Source organism: Hyperolius riggenbachi, chromosome 3, assembly GCF_040937935.1.
Source record: "Hyperolius riggenbachi isolate aHypRig1 chromosome 3, aHypRig1.pri, whole genome shotgun sequence".
Taxonomy (NCBI): domain Eukaryota; kingdom Metazoa; phylum Chordata; class Amphibia; order Anura; family Hyperoliidae; genus Hyperolius; species Hyperolius riggenbachi.
Window position 1 is genome coordinate 34,491,177 of NC_090648.1, and position 19,681 is coordinate 34,510,857.

The 19,681-nt window shown below is 49.1% G+C and overlaps 1 protein-coding gene and 1 long non-coding RNA gene across 4 annotated transcripts in view; one reads left to right on the forward strand and one right to left on the reverse strand.

Annotated features, from left to right (window-relative positions):
- Positions 1-19,681, forward strand: part of EFNB3 (ephrin B3) — a 191,003-nt gene that overhangs the window by 136,760 nt on the left and 34,562 nt on the right. The window lies entirely within an intron of this gene.
- Positions 1-19,681, reverse strand: part of LOC137562543 (uncharacterized) — a 219,666-nt gene that overhangs the window by 29,638 nt on the left and 170,347 nt on the right. For 2 of the 3 annotated variants that reach the window (XR_011030137.1, XR_011030136.1), the window contains one exon: positions 2,142-2,392. The exons of the other annotated variant lie outside the window; for it this stretch is intronic. This is a non-coding gene — a long non-coding RNA (uncharacterized lncRNA). The remainder of the gene's footprint in view (positions 1-2,141; positions 2,393-19,681) is intronic. 3 annotated transcript variants of the gene reach the window in all.

Below are 19,681 nucleotides of genomic sequence, written 5' to 3' on the forward strand. Positions count from 1 at the left end.
ATGGCAACAATTTATATCCCAGCATTCATTTTAAGGTGCCCACTAAACGGTACAATCCCACAAGCGATTGACCGTAGGAGCAATCAGGGATCGGTAATGGTGACGATTGACGTGAAAAATGACCATTTTTCCTTCCGTTGGTGGGCCTGAACGATCGTTTCCCATCGATCGCTCAGGAAATTGTATCGTTAGTGGGCACTGTTATGCACTCAGGCAGCTCACTGACTACTGTGCCGTGCCAGCCAGAGCTTGTAAATAAATGGCCCTAAAAGGCATAGGAAGATGAGGGCGGAGTGCTTGCTGGGTCAGGCTCCGCCCATCACATGACTCCAGCTATGTGTGCATTAATACAATGGAGAAACCGCTACGCTGTGAATCTAGCCTTATACAGTAATATTAGTTAAAATGACATATTTCATTTTTGGGGAAGTGTATGATATATTAAAGCCATTGTCCAGTGAAAGATATCATTACACTCCTTGCTCCCTACGTATGTCAATAGTCTTATAGCATACTGTAAGAATATATTTGTAAATAAAAGCTCACATGATTGACTACGGCAAGACGCGACCGACCAATCCTGACTCCTGGGAGGGGAGGAGTCTCTGATATGCAGCTCACCACCCCTCCCAATCAGGATAGAGCAGTAGACATAGCCATGTTGTCACTCAGCTCCCCCAGTGGACGGAGGTGGCACAGGCAGAAGGAGGATTAAGTTTGGATGGCGCAATAAATGAAATACACTATATTTTTCTCAAGTTGTAAGACTAAAAATACTTTGAAAAAAAGTCAGTGAAAGGGGTAATAGGTTCTCTCATGTTCTCCTGGTTTCCTCTCGACTGAGGCACTACACCTGCTATTGCCGAAATTCTGTTTTGTCCCCACGTTTATTGCCTGATGAAGCGCGCTGGGCCTGCGAAATGCGTTGCACTTTTTGGGGTACTACAGTATATGATAAATGTGATTGCTACTATTCAGACAGTCTTTTGTGTCTGCTTTATGGAGGTAAGGCCGCCACTTCCTGCAAGCAAATTGTAAAGGTTTTATCCATTTTTATCCTGCTGGTGCCTCTGTTCTCCTACTGGTTTCCTCTCCAGGCTGCTGTGCGATTGTTACTCTATCTCTGACTGCAGAAAACAGACTCACTATAGCAGAAGGCTTTTGGGTGCAAGATACAATGATAGAAAGCTGTACATTCAGCAAATTGTTGTGTGTCAGGCCTGTCTGGTCAATAACCACAGTTCAGACTGTATGCCCATTTGACTGAACCAGAGCCCAGCCCGTAACACCTGTGCAAGCTCCTGCCTAACACAATACCACAATACACCCTGCATGTAGATGTAGCATACAGTCTGACAGGTGGTTAACCCACAAAGCAGGACCTGATAATTCTTCGCAATGCGATATGGGCACAGATGATAGGCGAGTGGATCAAGTGGCAGAAGTGCCAGGAGTTCCTGGTGGCAGTGAGGTAGTCCAGATAGGAACTTTCCAGAGATAGCGTAGTCAAGGCAAGCCAAAGTCACCCCAGGTAGAGTTCATGCAAGTCCGTGACCAAGCAAAAGTCAATCCAGGCGGCAAGGCAAAGCGTAGTCAAGGTACAAGGCAAGGTTGGCAACAGGAATCCAGCAGAGATAAAGCATAGTCAGGATACAAGTCAGTAGTCGGCAACAGGAATCAAGCAGAGGTAAAGTGTGGTCAAGATACAAGGCAATAGTCGGCAACAGGAATCCAATGAGACAGTGAGCGCTACCCAGCAACAAGCCAAAGCTAATGCTATCATGGGCGATGACTGGGGGCGCTCACCAGGTTTAAATACTACAGCTAACTAATCAACAAAGGCAGAATTGAAAACACACCAATAGCAATCCAGCGTGTCAGCTGGATCAACTGACATGCAATCATGAACGTCAGAGTTACTGCTTACATCTGCGGAGCGCGTACTGAGAACCTGTCCTCCGCCTATCCAATGAGAACTGAGAAGCCTCCTGCGTTCCACTGACGTCAGCGGCTTGCCGAGACCCGGAAGTCGGAGCTGCAACCCGAGTCTCGGCATTCCGCCGCTGACGAGATACAGCGGATCTTACATTCTGCTTATGGATTCAACAGGATATTACATTATTATGTACAGTATGATGTACCTTGTACTCCATGTACTAGAGTCTTCTCCAATGAGTTTTCTCATTGTGTGTCCAAAGTATTTCAACTTCATCTTCAGCATTTCTCCTTCCAATGAACAGTCAGAGTTATTTCATTTAAGGATTGACTGGTTGGATCTTCTAGCAGTCCAAGGGACTCTCAGTAGTCTTCTCCATTACCACAATTTGAAGTTGTTGATTCTTCGGCGTTCAGACTTCTTTATGGTCCAACTCTCGCAACCATCCATGCATTACTACTGGAAAAACCATGGCTTTGACTATTTGAACCTTTGTTGGCAAGACAACATCTGTACTGTTCATTACATTGTCCTAGTTTGTCATTGTAAATTTTAACAGTATAAGCAAGAAGAAAGATTCCAGGAGCATCTGCGCTGTCATATATAAAACTTCAAACTTTTATTCCAACATCTTCTTTAAAAGTGTGTGTCCACACAAAGCAGTAGAGTAAAAATATATACTTATCACCAAAGGATCACTTTAGCAGCAGGGGTGCCAGACACGGAGAGGTGCGGAGGTGCTGAGTCGACGATCGTTTCGCCTCTATCGAGGCTTTATCAAGACAGTCTTGATAAAGCCTCGATAGAGGCGAAACGATCGTCGACTCAGCACCTCCGCACCTCTCCGTGTCTGGCACCCCTGCTGCTAAAGTGATCCTTTGGTGATAAGTATATATTTTTACTCTACTGCTTTGTGTGGACACACACTTTTAAAGAAGATGTTGGAATAAAAGTTTGAAGTTTTATATATGACAGCGCAGATGCTCCTGGAATCTTTCTTCTTGCTTATACTGTGGAAATTCTAGCCTTTATATCCGGAATGTGCACCGCTGTGCAGAGTATTAGTGTGAAGCAGTAATGGTGTGCACTCACTCATAAACTATCTTGCCTACATTGTAAATTTTAAATTATACCAGACCATAATTGTGATTTAAGAGCCCCATGGGTTGCATGTGCCCTGTGATAAAAACCTGGGCTGCAAACTCCCAGCTCTTTAAACCCTTAACTCAACTTTGTCCCTGGCAGCGATGTAACACTAGAGGGAGCTGTTTCTATGCTGCATTGGAAGTGCCAGAAACAGCCCCCTCTAGTGAACATCAGGAAAATCACTGCCCTCAAGTGATACATTTTGGAAATAACTTCTTGCTCATGTGGAGTTGAATATTTGAAATACTAGGTCTAGAAAGGAAACTTTGTATTGAGCATAGATTCCAAACGCTGACGTTGGGCAGACACACTTCAGTGTACAGTATAGTGTAATGTAGCAGGCTGGATGGGGGGGAGGGGAGGGTTATATATAAATACTTGCCCCAGGCCCGGCAGCTTTGCTGAATGTACACATGGGAGATGGGGTGTGCTGGTTCTATCTCCTCACTGGGGCGAGATCAATAATGCAATTATACCGTGTTATCGATCAGGCCCCAGTTTTAAAGCCCTTTTTACAAATAAAAAAAGTTTTAATAATTGCAGTTACTCAATAGAGCTTATAGTGAGGGGGATACGGAGCGCGCCATTTCCGGCTCTCCCCGTGCCTGGCTGTGAGGGGGATACGGAGCGCGCCATTTCCGGCTCTCCCCGTGCCTGGCTGTGAGGGGGATACGGAGCGCGCCATTGCCGGCTCTCCCCGTGCCTGGCTGTGAGGGGGATACGGAGCGCGCCATTGCCGGCTCTCCCCGTGCCTGGCTGGGAGGGGGATACGGAGCGCGCCATTGCCGGCTCTCCCCGTGCCTGGCTGTGAGGGGGATACGGAGCGCGCCATTTCCGGCTCTCCCCGTGCCTGGCTGTGAGGGGGATACGGAGCGCGCCATTGCCGGCTCTCCCCGTGCCTGGCTGTGAGGGGGATACGGAGCACGCCATTGCCGGCTCTCCCCGTGCCTGGCTGTGAGAGGGATACAAAGCGCGCCATTGCCGGCTCTCCCCGTGCCTGGCTGTGAGGGGGATACGGAGCGCGCCATTGCCGGCTCTCCCCGTGCCTGGCTGTGAGGGGGATACGGAGCGCGCCATTGCCGGCTCAGTCTGTGCCTGGCTGTGAGGGGGATACGGAGCGCGCCATTGCCGGCTTAGTCTGTGCCTGGCTGTGAGGGGGATACGGAGCGTGCCATTGCCGGATCAGTCTGTGCCTGGCTGTGAGGGGGATACGGAGCGCGCCATTGCCGGCTCTCCCCGTGCCTGGCTGTGAGGAGGATACGGAGCGCGCCATTGCCAGCTCTCCCCGTGCCTGGCTGTGAGGGGGATACGGAGCGCGCCATTGCCGGATCAGTCTGTGCCTGGCTGTGAGGGGGATACGGAGCGCGCCATTGCCGGCTCTCCCCGTGCCTGGCTGTGAGGGGGATACGGAGCGCGCCATTGCCGGCTCTCCCCGTGCCTGGCTGTGAGGGGGATACGGAGCGCGCCATTGCCAGCTCTCCCCGTGCCTGGCTGAGGGGGATACGGAGCGCGCCATTGCCGGCTCTCCCCGTGCCTGGCTGTGAGGGGGATACGGAGCGCGCCATTGCCGGCTCTCCCCGTGCCTGGCTGTGAGGGGGATACGGAGCGCGCCATTGCCGGCTCTCCCCGTGCCTGGCTGTGAGGGGGATACGGAGCGCGCCATTGCCGGCTCTCCCCGTGCCTGGCTGTGAGGGGGATACGGAGCGCGCCATTGCCGGCTCTCCCCGTGCCTGGCTGTGAGGGGGATACGGAGCGCGCCATTGCCGGCTCTCCCCGTGCCTGGCTGAGGGGGATACGAAGCGCGCCATTGCCGGCTCTCCCCGTGCCTGGCTGTGAGGGGGATACGGAGCGCGCCATTGCCGGCTCTCCCCGTGCCTGGCTGTGAGGGGGATACGGAGCGCGCCATTGCCGGCTCTCCCCGTGCCTGGCTGTGAGGGGGATACGGAGCGCGCCATTGCCAGCTCTCCCCGTGCCTGGCTGAGGGGGATACGAAGCGCGCCATTGCCGGCTCTCCCCGTGCCTGGCTGTGAGGGGGATACGGAGCGCGCCATTGCCGGCTCTCCCCATGCCTGGCTGTGAGGGGGATACGGAGCGCGCCATTGCCGGCTCTCCCCGTGCCTGGCTGTGAGGGGGATACGGAGCGCGCCATTGCCGGCTCTCCCCGTGCCTGGCTGTGAGGGGGATACGGAGCGCGCCATTGCCGGCTCTCCCCGTGCCTGGCTGTGAGGGGGATACGGAGCGCGCCATTGCCGGCTCTCCCCGTGCCTGGCTGTGAGGGGGATACGGAGCGCGCCATTGCCGGCTCCCCCCGTGCCTGGCTGTGAGGGGGATACGGAGCGCGCCATTGCCGGCTCTCTCCGTGCCTGGCTGTGAGGGGGATACGGAGCGCGCCATTGCCGGCTCAGTCTGTGCCTGGCTGTGAGGGGGATACGAAGCGCGCCATTGCCGGATCAGTCTGTGCCTGGCTGTGAGGGGGATACGAAGCGCGCCATTGCCGGCTCAGTCTGTGCCTGGCTGTGAGGGGGATACGGAGCGCACCATTGCCGGCTCTCCCCGTGCCTGGCTGTGAGGGGGATACGGAGCGCGCCATTGCCGGATCAGTCTGTGCCTGGCTGTGAGGGGGATACGGAGCGCGCCATTGCCGGCTCAGTCTGTGCCTGGCTGTGAGGGGGATACGGAGCACGCCATTGCCGGCTCAGTCTGTGCCTGGCTGTGAGGGGGATACGGAGCGCGCCATTGCCGGATCAGTCTGTGCCTGGCTGTGAGGGGGATACGGAGCGCGCCATTGCCGGCTCTCCCCGTGCCTGGCTGTGAGGGGGATACGGAGCGCGCCATTGCCGGCTCTCCCCGTGCCTGGCTGTGAGGGGGACACAGAGCGCGCCATTTCCGGCTCTCCTCGTGCCTGGCTGTGAGGGGGATACGGAGCGCGCCATTGCCGGATCTCCCGTGCCTGGCTGTGAGGGGGATACGGAGCGCGCCATTGCCGGATCAGTCTGTGCCTGGCTGTGAGGGGGATACGGAGCGCGCCATTGCCGGCTCTCCCCGTGCCACTCTCCCCGTGCCTGGCTGTGAGGGGGATACGAAGCGCGCCATTGCCGGCTCTCCCCGTGCCTGGCTGTGAGTGGGATACGGAGTGTGCCATTGCCGGCTCTCCCCGTGCCTGGCTGTGAGGGGGATACGGAGCGCGCCATTGCCGACTCTCCCCGTGCCTAGCTGTGAGGGGGATACGGAGCGCGCCATTGCCGGCTCTCCCCGTGCCTGGCTGTGAGGGGGATACGGAGCGCGCCATTGCCGGCTCTCCCCGTGCCTGGCTGTGAGGGGGATACGGAGCGCGCCATTGCCGGATCAGTCTGTGCCTGGCTGTGAGGGGGATACGAAGCGCGCCATTGCCGGCTCTCCCCGTGCCTGGCTGTGAGGGGGATACGGAGCGCGCCATTGCCGGCTCTCCCCGTGCCTGGCTGTGAGGGGGATACGGAGTGCGCCATTGCCGGCTCTCCCCGTGCCTGGCTGTGAGGGGGATACGGAGCGCGCCATTGCCGGCTCTCCCCGTGCCTGGCTGTGAGGGGGATACGGAGCGCGCCATTGCCGGCTCTCCCCGTGCCTGGCTGTGAGGGGGATACGGAGCGCGCCATTGCCGGATCTCCCGTGCCTGGCTGTGAGGGGGATACGGAGCGCGCCATTGCCGGATCTCCCGTGCCTGGCTGTGAGGGGGATACGGAGCGCGTCATTGCCGGCTCTCCCCGTGCCTGGCTCTTCTGCTGTTTTAGCATTATTTTACTAAACGGTACTTGTGTTGGGAGCTGCACTTAGATGCTTTTTACTTCCCCATTGGGCATATATGGGACTATTGTAATGGAGGACATATTGAATTGTGATTGCTGATGATTCCAAGCTGGGGAAGACTGACCTGTTGCCAGCCACTGGGAGAGCATTATACGCTGTATGACTTTGTAGTTCAGGTATTTGGTGAGCTCAACTGTATCCCGGGGGGTGGTGCCTAAAATTATTTAGTGCCTAAAATTATGCGCTGAAACACGCAGTGGTGAAAGATTTTACAGTCCGAAGAACTGTGCGCCGAATTTGGGTTGAACTAAGGCCATATTTCTGGAAAGGTCACAAAGGCCCGGGCTTGGGCGGCTGCAGCCCACTGGGGGGCACTTTAACCACTTCGCCCCAAAGCGGTTTTTACCGTGACGGACAAGAGTGATTTTCACCTTTCAGTGCTCATCCCTTTCATTTGCCAATAGCTTAATCACCACTAATCACAATGAAATGATCTATATCTCGTTTTTTTCACCACCAATTGGGCTTTTTGGGGTTGATATTTGTTTTTAGTAATTACTTTATTTTCTATGCATTTTAAAGGGAAAAACAAGGAAAAAAATGAAAAAAAAATACACTATTTCTCCAATTTCATCCCCTATAGTTTTAATGTAAACACTGCTACTGTACTTAAAACCCACACATTTTATCTGCCTATTTGTTCTGGTTATCACAAGATTTTAATTATGTCCCCAGTACAAAGTAAGCTGAATAAGGTGAACCAGCCCTTAAAAAAAAACCTGGAAAAATGTTTGACCCGAGAATAAGCCGGGGGTGGCAAAAGCCACAACCATATATTAGAAAAGCAGCATAAAATAATAAGCCAGCACATAGGTCTACAATGGAGATGGACATGCAAAGAACTCCTGTTGCTTAAGCTGGCATAAAGCTAAAGCATGGAATGCAGAGCCACATAGTCATTGATATAGGAATGCAGAGACTCTCACCACTCAGTACACTGTCCCTGTTTGCCTTCCAAGGCTACAACTCCAAGATGAGGCTAGCTGGGACCTCCCATGAAAATGTCAAGCGTGTGGTCTCCCTCAGATGATGCACCACTGTGCATATAGTGAGGGCACTGTCTGTGGGGGTTACTCAAAGAGTAGTGTCTCGCGTATAAGCCGAGAACCCTGCTTTTTTGGCACAAAAATTAGGCTTATACTAGAATATATACAGTAAATCTGGCCTTGAGTTAGACTTTTGTTGCTGATGAGCAATCATTTGGCAGCACGCTTTGGAGAAAGACTGTTTGTGCTGATTATACTGTTTTATGTTCTGCTGACTGTACTGGAGCCAAAGTGCCCTTTAACGCCACAATTTTTAGTAAACAATTGTATTTTTGATCTGATTATTCCAATTGTGTTGTATGAATCAAAGAAGGAAATAACCAAGCCTGATCAGGTCTGCTCTACTGCGCATTAGTGGTGACCGGATCTGCTCGGCTGCTTCCGCCAGAGTCCCGGGGGGAAGCTAGTACTGCGTCTGCACTGGATCTGGGAGGTAAATATCATGTGCTGCTGTCCGGGGGTCCCAGCACTGGATCCATGCTGCACAAGAGGACGGGGGAAGCCTCATTAGGATTCAGAGGCTTCCCCCTGCTGAGGTAAGTATCCCCAGCACGGCACACGGTACAGGGACTCGAGTCACATGGTGACCGCAGAGTAAGCCGGGAGTTGTGCTGAGGTAAGTATCCTCAGCATGGCACACGGTACAGGGACTCCAGCCACATGGTGACCGCAGAGTAAGCCGGGAGTTGTGCTGAGGTAAGTATCCCCAGCACGGCACACGGTACAAGGACTCGAGTCACATGATGACCGCAGAGTAAGCCGGGAGTTGTGCTGAGGTAAGTATCCCCAGCACGGCACACGGTACAGGGACTGGAATCACATGATGACCGCAGAGTAAGCAGGGAGTTGTGCTGAGGTAAGTATCCCCAGCACGGCACACGGTACAGGGACTCGAGTCACATGATGACCGCAGAGTAAGCCGGGAGTTGTGCTGAGGTAAGTATCCCCAGCATGGCACACGGTACAGGGACTCGAGTCACATGGTGACCGCAGAGTAAGCCGGGAGTTGTGCTGAGGTAAGTATTCCCAGCATGGCACACGGTACAGGGACTCGAGTCACATGATGACCGCAGAGTAAGCAGGGAGTTGTGCTGAGGTAAGTATCCCCAGCATGGTACACGGTACAAGGACTCGAGTCACATGGTGACCGCAGAGTAAGCAGGGAGTTGTGCTGAGGTAAGTATCCCCAGCATGGCACACGGTACAAGGACTCGAGTCACATGGTGACCACAGAGTAAGCAGGGAGTTGTGCTGAGGTAAGTATCCTCAGCATGGCACACGGTACAGGGACTCGAGTCACATGATGACCGCAGAGTAAGCAGGGAGTTGTGCTGAGGTAAGTATCCCCAGCACGGCACACGGTACAGGGACTCGAGTCACATGATGACCGCAGAGTAAGCAGGGAGTTGTGCTGAGGTAAGTATCCCCAGCACGGCACACGGTACAGGGACTCGAGTCACATGATGACCGCAGAGTAAGCAGGGAGTTGTGCTGAGGTAAGTATCCCCAGCACGGCACACGGTACAGGGACTCGAGTCACATGGTGACCGCAGAGTAAGCCGGGCGTTGTGCCAGCGGGACAGGTGAGAATTCACACAGCTCGGGCACCAGTGGTGATAGGCAGGCGGCACCATGGGGAAATCTATCGGAAATAATTCTGCAATGTACGGGCAGCCAACAGATCTCTCGCTGATCAGATTGGATCAGAGAGGGATCGATCTGTCCATGCATCACTGGGGGGGGGCACTTTTTTTTTTTTTTTTTTTTTATAAAGTGTCTCTTTAAAGCAGACCTGAACTCAGAATATCCTCTCTGCTCTAAAAGATAAGCAACAGCATAATAACTTTTACAGAAAAACATTTTTTTGTTACAGCTGATACAAATCCTGTAACACATCTGCAGTTTGTCTACTTCTTGCTTTCATGGAAGCAGACATAGGGTTAACACTCTGTGTTTACCAATTAGATCTCTGCTGTGGCAGTCAGCTGACACAGCTGAGGGATAACATTGTAACTTGTGATTAATCACAGATGAAGGATAATAAGACAGGCTAAATCCTCTAAATACATACAGGGTGCATTTCTATGTTTTCCTTCTGTCCTGTGTAAGAGTTCAGGTCCACTTTATAGGACAACTGAAGTAAGAGGTATATGGAGGCTGCCATATTTATTTCCTGTTAAACAATACCAGTTCCTTGGCAGCCCTGCTGATCTATTTGGCTGCAGTAGTGTCTGAATTACACCAGAAACAAGCATGTGGCTAATCTTGTCAAATCTGACAATAATGTCAGAAACACCTGATCTGCTGCATGCTTGTTCAGGGGCTATGGCTAATAGTATTAGAGGCAGAGGATCAGCAGGACAGTCAGGGAACGGGTATCGTTTAACCACTTTATGACAACCTGACTTATAAAAACATCCTGCTACAGCCTTTTAATGGCTCCAGTGCTGCTGCTGCCGATGTGCGCTCCCGCGTGTGCACGTGAAAATAGTGAACCCCCCCCAAAAAAATACACCTTTATTTCCAAATACTATATTGTCACCATACTTTGTACTAGGGACATCATTAAAATCTTGTGATAACCAGGACAAATAACCAGATGATATGTGTGGGTTTTATGTACAGTAGCAGTGTTTATATTAAAACTATAGGGGATGAAATTGGAGAAAAAGCCTAATTGGTGGTGAAAAAATACAAGATATAGATCATTTCATTGTGATTAGTAGTGATGAAGCTATTGGCAAATGAAAGGGATGAGCACTGAAAGGTGAAAATCGCTCTTGTCCGTTAGGGTGAAAACGTCTTTGGGGTGAAGTGGTAAAGGAAATAAATATGGCAGCCTCCATAGTCCTCTCGCTTCCGTTGTCCTGTAAGTCTGCTGCTAGGAGACACTCCCCAGTCAGTACCAGATTAGTGTGCTGTGGGGAAAGGGAGGAGCCATGACCAGAAAGTAGGCTCTCTGTCGGCCATGCTTTTACTCGGTCATCCACCAACCTAGTCTAAGCGAAGGCGTCGGGGGATATCCGGATGTAGCAGCACACTACGATTCAGATAATAGAAGCATTGCTCAGATTAATAGCATAGCTTCTTACTGTATTATACCCCACAGATACACCAGGACAGCTGCAGAGCACAGCTCTCTAGCCGATTGGCTGCTGCAGGGTCTGCGTGAGGTACATGAATAATGTAATAAAGCTCAGTGCTCTCTTTCTCTCTTGGCCACTTTGATAATTTTATTACCTCATTAATTTTTCTTTATCTTTTTGTAAAATAGGCATTTAAGCTAAATGACTTGTATTTATTATCTTTGTGTCCCCAGAGCCAGCGCTCAGCAGGGCTTTACAGAGGCGCTGATCCAGTCACATGGGTCTGTGCCCCGGGCCAGAATACACTGCAATGCTCTCATCACACTCTCACATAGTAATCATTACAATTACAGCTGATTACATCACGGAGAATGGACCGCTGCTCCCCCACCAATCTGACTGACAAAGGAAGCACATGTTTCACCGGTACCCCCCGCGGACGCCCAGCAGTGACATCACTAGGGTTAAAGTGCACCTGAACTCTTGCACAGGACAGAAGGAAAACAGAGAGAAATACACCCTGTATGTATTTAGAGAGTTTAGCCTGTCTAATCCCCCCTCATCTGTGTCTAATCACAAGTTATAAATTGATCTCTTCCCTGTGTCACCTGACTGCCACGGCAGATAAGCTCATTTGAAAGCACAGGAAGTCAACAATATGCCTGCTTCCATGAAAGCAGGAAGTAGAAACACTGCAAAGAGGAAGTTCTGAGTTCAGGCGTCCTTTAAAGTGGACCTAAACCGATAGAAAAATAAAGACTTTCATTTACCTGGGGCTTCTACCAGCCCCCTGCTTCCGACCTGTGCCCTCACCGTTGATCAACGACCCCTGCCACGGCTTAGTTTTGTTCTTCAGGGATTGGCCAATCAATGGCCGGTGCCCCTGCACGGCCCTGGCCACGCGCGCCCTCAACCAGGCTCCTACTGCACCTGCGCAGTTTCCCGCGACGGGAGTGTGATTGAGCACGGTCATGGTACTGGCCATCGACTGTCAGTAGGTAAAAAAAAACCGAAATAAATTTTGTCTGTTTGTCGAATCTTCCCATAATCGTCAGGTCTATGGCTACCTTTACCGTATTTCCACCAGTTATGATTATATCTATAAAAGATAAGGGGACCTGAACTCTAGCACAGCACGCAAGGAAAAGTCTTTATTTCGCTTATGCTTGCTAAAGTGTCTAATTATTTTTTACCAACAGCTGGGAATAGACTGCAGGAGAGATCTGCCTAGACAAGGCAGCTCTCCCCATACAGAAAACACTGAGGCTTAACCCCTTCAGTACTCCCTGCAACAGTGAAACCAAATTCAAAACTTCAGTTGTTTTTTTTTAGAATTTCCATCGATTGTAATTAAGTCGTTTTTTTCCCATAAAGTTTATCATGCTGTGGATACTTTATTAGAGCAGAGAGAGAAAGTTCTGAGTTTAGTTTCACTTTAAGATAGTTCTAAACAGATGAAAACCAAATGCTGGATGATGATAATGGATGGGTGTATTCTGAACTGGGGGGATCAAGCATAACCTGTGACCAATGGGGAGGGGGTGGGCGTCAGCTTAGCTTCTGTCTCACCGGTAGAGCACCCCCCCCCCATGCTTAGTACACTACCCCGGTACCCACCAACGGCATGGCTAGGCGTGTGGAGCCATGCAGAGTGGTCCCAGGGAGCATGCAGCGTTGTTGTATAGTTATCCAGCATGGTACACTGCAGTTCTCTTCTCTGCCTGCTTCACCCTCCAGTGACATTTTTACACGTTGCTCCGGACCACTCTGCATTCCTCCCCCCCCCCCCCCCCATTCATTACACGTGTGGCCAGCGGGGGAGCCCAGCCCCGCATAAACCACTTAAAGTGAAACTCTGCTTTTGTTCCTCTCTCTAGGTGAGTTCTAGGTGGCCATCTGTGTTGCTCCTTCTCCTTCCAGGTGGCTGGATAGTGTATTGGGTAAGGCCTCTAACACAGGAGACCTGGGTTCAAATTTCAGCTCTTCCTATTTCAGTAAGCCAGCACCTATTCTGTACGGAGACCTTGGGCAAGACTATAGAGCACCCCCTAGTGGCTGCAGCTCTGGCACTTTGAGTCCCCCAGGAGAAAAGCGTAATATAAATGTCCTGTGTTTTGTCTGGTCATGTATGCATCAGCACCCTCAGCAGCAGTGCCCATTCTATATGCAGTATCCATGCCTTACATTCTGCATGTCACCCCCTCTGCATTGTACAGCCCCATCAGGTACAGCAGCCCTCTATTCACCTACCCTCCTTTCCTATTGGCAGCATCCCCTCCCCCTACAGACACACGCAGAGCATTTGAGCTTGGGCACGGCACATATTGCTTATTATCATTGTGTATTTATACCTGTATAGCGCCAACATCTTCCGCAGCACTTTTATATCATGTATTTAGTCACGTCACAGACTGTGGAAACATATCACCCAAAGAAAACCTAAATTATCTTTAAAAAAAAACAATCTGTGTATCAGTTTGATGGCATAAGTAATAAAAAAGCTTTTGGTGCACAAATAGTGACACAGCTGAAATGCCCAAATTGTGGTTTAAATGGACCCAAACTCTTGCACAGGACAAAAGGAAAACAGAGAAATGCACCCTGTATGTATTTAGAGAGTTTAGCCTGTCTAATCCTCCCTCATCTGTGACTGATCACAAGTTGTAATTTGATCTCTCAGCTGTGTCAGCGCAGGAATCTCTTCTGCCAAAGCAGAGCAGCTAATTTGTAAACGCAGGATGTTATTAATATGTCTGCTTCCATGAAAGCAGGAGGTAGACACACTGAAAATGTATTGCAAGATTTGTATCAGCTGCAACCAATGTTTTTCTTTAAGGCTAGGAAAACACTTAGCGGAAATGCTAGCGTTGCGGAAAACGCCCTGTTTTTGCCGCTAATGGAAGTCAATGAGCCCCATTTAAAAATGCATATAAAAATGCAAATGTCTTTTGCATGCGTTTTCAAACATGCGTTTTTAAAAACGCTGGTTTTGTTGCATAATTTTCAAAAACGCATAAAAAAACGCAAGTAATGGAAGCCAATGGTAACGCAATGTATTGTGTTTTGTATGCATTTTCCATGCGTTTTTCTATGTGTTTTTAATTTTTAAAACATGTTTGTCATGTATTTCCGCTTCCTGTTGTCTTCCTAGTGATTTGCATAAAATGAAATATAAAAAAAATGCATGGAAAACGCATATGCAATTTGTATATGCGAACCGCTTGAAAACGCATATGCGTAAAAAAAAATGCAAATGCACAAAAAGCACAAAAGGTTATTATGCTGCTGCTTATCTTTTACAGCAGAGAGGAAGTTCTGAGTTGAGGCCGCTTTACAAAAATTTGTTTGAAAATTGGTAAAATTCCAAAACAAACCAAAAATAGATGGAAAAACAACCGGTTATAATTTCCCCACAAAGGCTGATAGTGAAGACTGCAGCCTCGCAGAAGCAGGTTTCTCCTCCGCTGACTGAAGTGTCATCCCAATTTGTCACCGTGGTCAGAGGCCTAATGTAACCCCGGGGCTGTGGGGCGGCGGGAGCGCGGTGGCGGTGTTCCTGCGCAGGACGCGGGATTTGTATCCTCCAGGAATGTGTAATCCGTCTGCGCTGGCTGTGTCCTCTTTTTCTCCCTCATTATATCCATGTCTCAGCCGCTTCCCAACCTCCACCCCTGCCAACCCTGTCCCCAAAAGGCATGTCATCCGTCGCCCCTCCGTCTCGCCTGCCGCCGCCTCTCCTGCTCCCTGATTGGCTGCAGCCATCCCCTTCCGTGACAAGGGACGGCGCGGGACATGATTTGATAGAACAGGAACCAAGATGGCTGTCACAGCTCGTTAGCAAGCAGGCTCGCCGGGCGTACAGGCTGCCGGTCGCGGGATGCAAGCGGGGAGAGCCAGAGCTGTACAGAGAGAGAGAGAGATAAATGGTGATCGCTCAACGTATACATACTGATAAAGGGAGGAACCATTCGCTATACAGTGAAGGATAGATTCATAGATAGTATAAAGGCCTGTTAATATAGACCTGAACTCTTACACAGGACAGAAGGAAAACATAGAGAAATACACTGTATTGTATGTATTTAGAGCAGGGGTAGGGAACCTACGGCTCGGGAGCCGGATGTGGCTCTTATGATGGCTCCATCTGGCTCACAGTTAAGGGTTAATTCACTAAGCTACACTGCTCAAGCAGCACAGCTTAGTGTGGCAGTACAAATACAATTGTCAAAATAGGCATGCTTCTGCTGTAGCATGCACTACTTACTCACGCTACCCCAAAACGAACGGCTGCTTCAATTGTTCCACCCTGGACCCTGTTAGGTTCAGGGACTTTGTAGGACGAGATCCCTGCACTTTGATTGGCCCAATAGGCTGCCTGTCATTTGCCAGGCAGCCTATTGGGCCAAAGTGCGGGGATCTCGTTCTACAAAGTGAATCAACCCCCAGGTCAGCTAGCTAATTGTACAAGCTGTTAGTCTGTATTTCTCCTGTCTGGCTCTTGGGGAAATTTCTGTTGTTGCTGAAACCCAAGAGAAGCTGAAGACGTGTCGGACACTTCCGCTGTCCGGAGGATCAACTGTATACACATCACCATGGCAACAGGGACAGGAGCCCTCTGCTGCGCATGCTCACTGTCCCAGTTTGAAACACATTGTATGGCTCTCAGGGAAATACATTTTAAAATATGTGGCATTTATGGCACTCTCAGCCACAAAGGTTCCTAACTTCTGATTTAGAGAGTTTAGCCCGTCTAATTCCCTCTCATCTGTGACTAATCACAACTGTAATTTGAGCTCACAGCTGTGCCAGCTGGCTGCCTCAACGGAGCAGCTAATTTGTAAACACAGGATGTTAACCCTATGTCTGCTTCCATGAAAGCAGGAAGTCGTCACACTGCAGATCTATTGCAGGATTTGTATCAGCTGTAACAAAGAAATGTTTTTCTTTAAAGGTAATTATGCTGTTGGTTATCTTTTAGAGCAGAGAGGAAGTTCTGAGTTCAGGTCCGCTTTAACACGCTCAACCAAACTGCCTGATGGTGGTCTGATTTTGCTCTGTTGGACGACAGTTGGGAGTGTGGGTACGCGTGGCAAATGGCTAGACCAGCGACTGATAACAGGCGGTTTGTCCGATCCATACGGCGGGTGGAATCACACGACTGTTGGACTGATGAGCGACTGATAACAGGCGGTTTGTCCGATCCATACGGCGGGTGGAATCACACAACTGTTGGACTGATATGGTGCTGTTGGCCATGTGTGTACAATGTCGTTTGAACAACGTACTTGTTACAATTACACTTACAATTTATTTAGAAGCTTGCAAGTGCTACAGGCCAAATTTTTTTTTTATCACAGTTTTTATTTCTTATTTGTTACATTTCCTTGCTACTAATTAGTACTGTTGTAATACGTATTTATGGCCACTTGTCACTAGGGGGCAGTGCTGCTTAGGCTATTAATTATAATAGTAGCGGGTGCACTAGTGAACTATCACGGTAGCGATGCGTCACTACTGTGCGGCAAGCTAGAGCATCGGCTGTTGCTAAGTAACGCACACTAGGCTGCCACTAGCGCGCGGAGCAAGCATGAAGATGTCAGTAATTTGCGCTGATTTATTAGCGCGAGTAACAGCAGTTTGCCTGTGTTACAGGTAATGAATCAACCCCCCATTGGTCCATATGCAAATAACTTTTTCTCCTTAGTTTTCTCCCACCTGATATTTCCAAAATTGTCAATGAAATGCTTTTTAAACCACCAGCATGCAAAAAAACTTTAAAAAAAAGTGTAATAGTACTTTTTTACCTACTTTTTGGTACTTTTTCAGTTGCAGGGTGTTGAAAAGTGTTTTTAAATAGAAGATGAAAAATTATCTCCTAGGAGAAAACTCAGAAGAAAAAGTTAAAGTAGAGCTGTTGTGAGAGTTATATGGAGGCTGCCATATTGATTTCCTTTTAAGCAATACCAGTTGCCTGGCAGCCCTGCTGGTCTACTTGAGTGCAGTAATGTCTGAATCACACCAGAAACAAGCATGCAGCTAATCTTGTGAGATCTGTCAATAATGTCAGAAACACCTGATCTGCTGCATGCTTGTTCAGGGTCTATGGCTAATAGTATTAGAGGCAGAGGATCAGCAGGTGAGCCAGGCAACTGGTAGGCCTGGGGCACACCAGAGGAGTTTTTCTGAGCGTTTTGAGTTTTTAAATCTGCTGCTAATGTTATCCTATGTGTCTGTGCACACTGGAGCAATGAGGTTTTGTAAAAAAAAAAAACATAGCATTACATTGGGAAGAGCTTCTGAAACCTCTAAAAGCTCTTCCCAATGTAATGCTATGGTTTTTTTTTACAAAACCTCATTGCTCCAGTGTGCACAGACACATAGGATAACATTAGCAGCAGATTTAAAAACTCAAAACGCTCAGAAAAACTCCTCTGGTGTGCACCAGGCCGTATTGCTTAAAAGTAAATAAATATGGCAGCCTCCATATGTACGGAGGGCTGGAGGAAGCCCAAGGTAAGTCCGGATTGCGGATTTAGCTTCAGCTCATGGTCCCTTTAATTGCATATGGGCTAGTACTGCGTGTGGAGAAAATGTATGTAAAAATGATTCTATGGTCGATTGGAATACAGAATTTTGTTGATTGGAATGTTGGATTTTACGATTGTATCTCAAGAGGGAAAGTGCTCTAATCGACCCATTTATGGGAGCAATCAATAATTACCGATTATTAATGACCCCACAGATCTGATCAAATTATCGCATCTAATGCTGCATACACACTTGAGATAAAAGTCTTTGGAAAAGGCAAGATCACAGACCAATTTTACCCCCTTCCATGTAGTATGAGAGCCATACTCCACACAGTCTATTCTATGGAGCTGAACTCATCAGATAAAATCTTTGCAAGATGCTGTACACATTCAACAGATCAGTATCTGCAAAAGATCGGTTCCTGAAAAATATCCATTCCTGCAAAATGCATTCATAGTCTATGAGATCTGCAGATCCTCATACACACCTTGTTTAACAGACTTCATCTGCATATCTCGCAATCATCTGCAGATCTGAAAATCCATCCTGGTGGATCTGATCTGCAGATGATTGCCTGTTAAACAAGGTGTGTATGATGATCTGCAGATTTCATAGACTATGAATGCATTTTGCAGGAATGGATATTTTTCAGGAACCAATCTTTTGCAGATACTGATCTGTTGAATGTGTACAGCATCTGTGTGTGCAGCATCTTGCAAAGATTTTATCTGATGGGGAGTTCAGCTCCATAGAATAGACTGTGTAGGTGTGGCTCTCATACTACATGAAAGGGGGTAAGATTTCTGTCTGATGGGGAGTGCAGCTCCATAGAATAGACCAGGGGTGCCCATTAGGTAGATCGCGATCTACTGGTAGATCGCGAAGGCCTTCATGGTAGATCCCGACCCCACTACATTTTCCATTCTGTATATACAAGTGTGCTCCTAAAATTGTACATAGGTAGATCACTTTCACTTGCTAATTTTTGAAAGTAGCTCACAAGCCGAAAAAGTGTGGGCACCTCTGGAATAGACTGTGTAGAGTATGGCTCTCATACTACATGGAAGGGGGTAAAATTGGTCTGTGATCTTGCCTTTTCCAAAGACTTTTATCTCAAGTGTGTATGCAGCATAAGGAAAACATTGCACTGCAGATGGGCGCCTTTATGGAATTAGGGCTGGAACCCACTAGAGCGATTTAGGGAGCGTGATAAATCGCTAGCAATTTCCCTAAACGCTCTGCCAATGTAAATGGATGGTGCAAATCGCTCATCAAAACCTGCACGGAGCGATTTTGCTAGTGTTTTAAAGTTACTGAACATTGTAACAAAATTAAAATTATTTGAAAGGACCAATCAGACTTTAAAACGCTAATCGCTAATTGCTAAACAACCGCTGGCAAATTGATTACACTTTTTAAATTCGCTCCCTAAAGGGGCCCATACACTTAACGATTTTTCCGCCGATATACAGCAGATTAGATCACTGTGATCGAATCTGCTGTGAAATCGTCGTGCAAACGCTGAAAAATCGACCGATTTACGTCCAAAATCAATCGTTCCCGCCGATCCATCCGTGCGGAAGATTTTGCCCATCACCGGCGGGTCGGGAGTGCGTCGATAGCGGCGTTCGAATGCCCGACGACCGACGCAATACATTACCTGCTCCACCGGCGCGAGTCCCCGCTGTCTTCTTCTCCGCGCTGGGCTCCGAGTCCGGATTTACTGAACTTCCTGTCCCAGCAGGAAGTTTAAACAGTAGAGCGCCCTCTACTGTTTAAACTTCCCCCGGACAGGAAGTTCAGTGAAGCTTGCTGGACTCTGAGCCCAGCGCGGAGAAGAGGACAGCAGAGATCGGGGGAGTCGCGCCGGCCGGATCAGGTAATGTATGCGGGGGGGGGGGCAGCTTCGCAGATTGTGATCGGTTTCATGCTGAAATCGAATTAACAATGGGTTTGCAGTAAAGGCAGCTATACGATCCCTCTCTGATCAGATTTGATCAGAGAGGGATCTATCTGTTGGTCGATCTGATGGCAAATCTCTTACAAACCGCTCATACAAAAACGCTAGCGATTGCGAGTAGCGATAGCGTTTT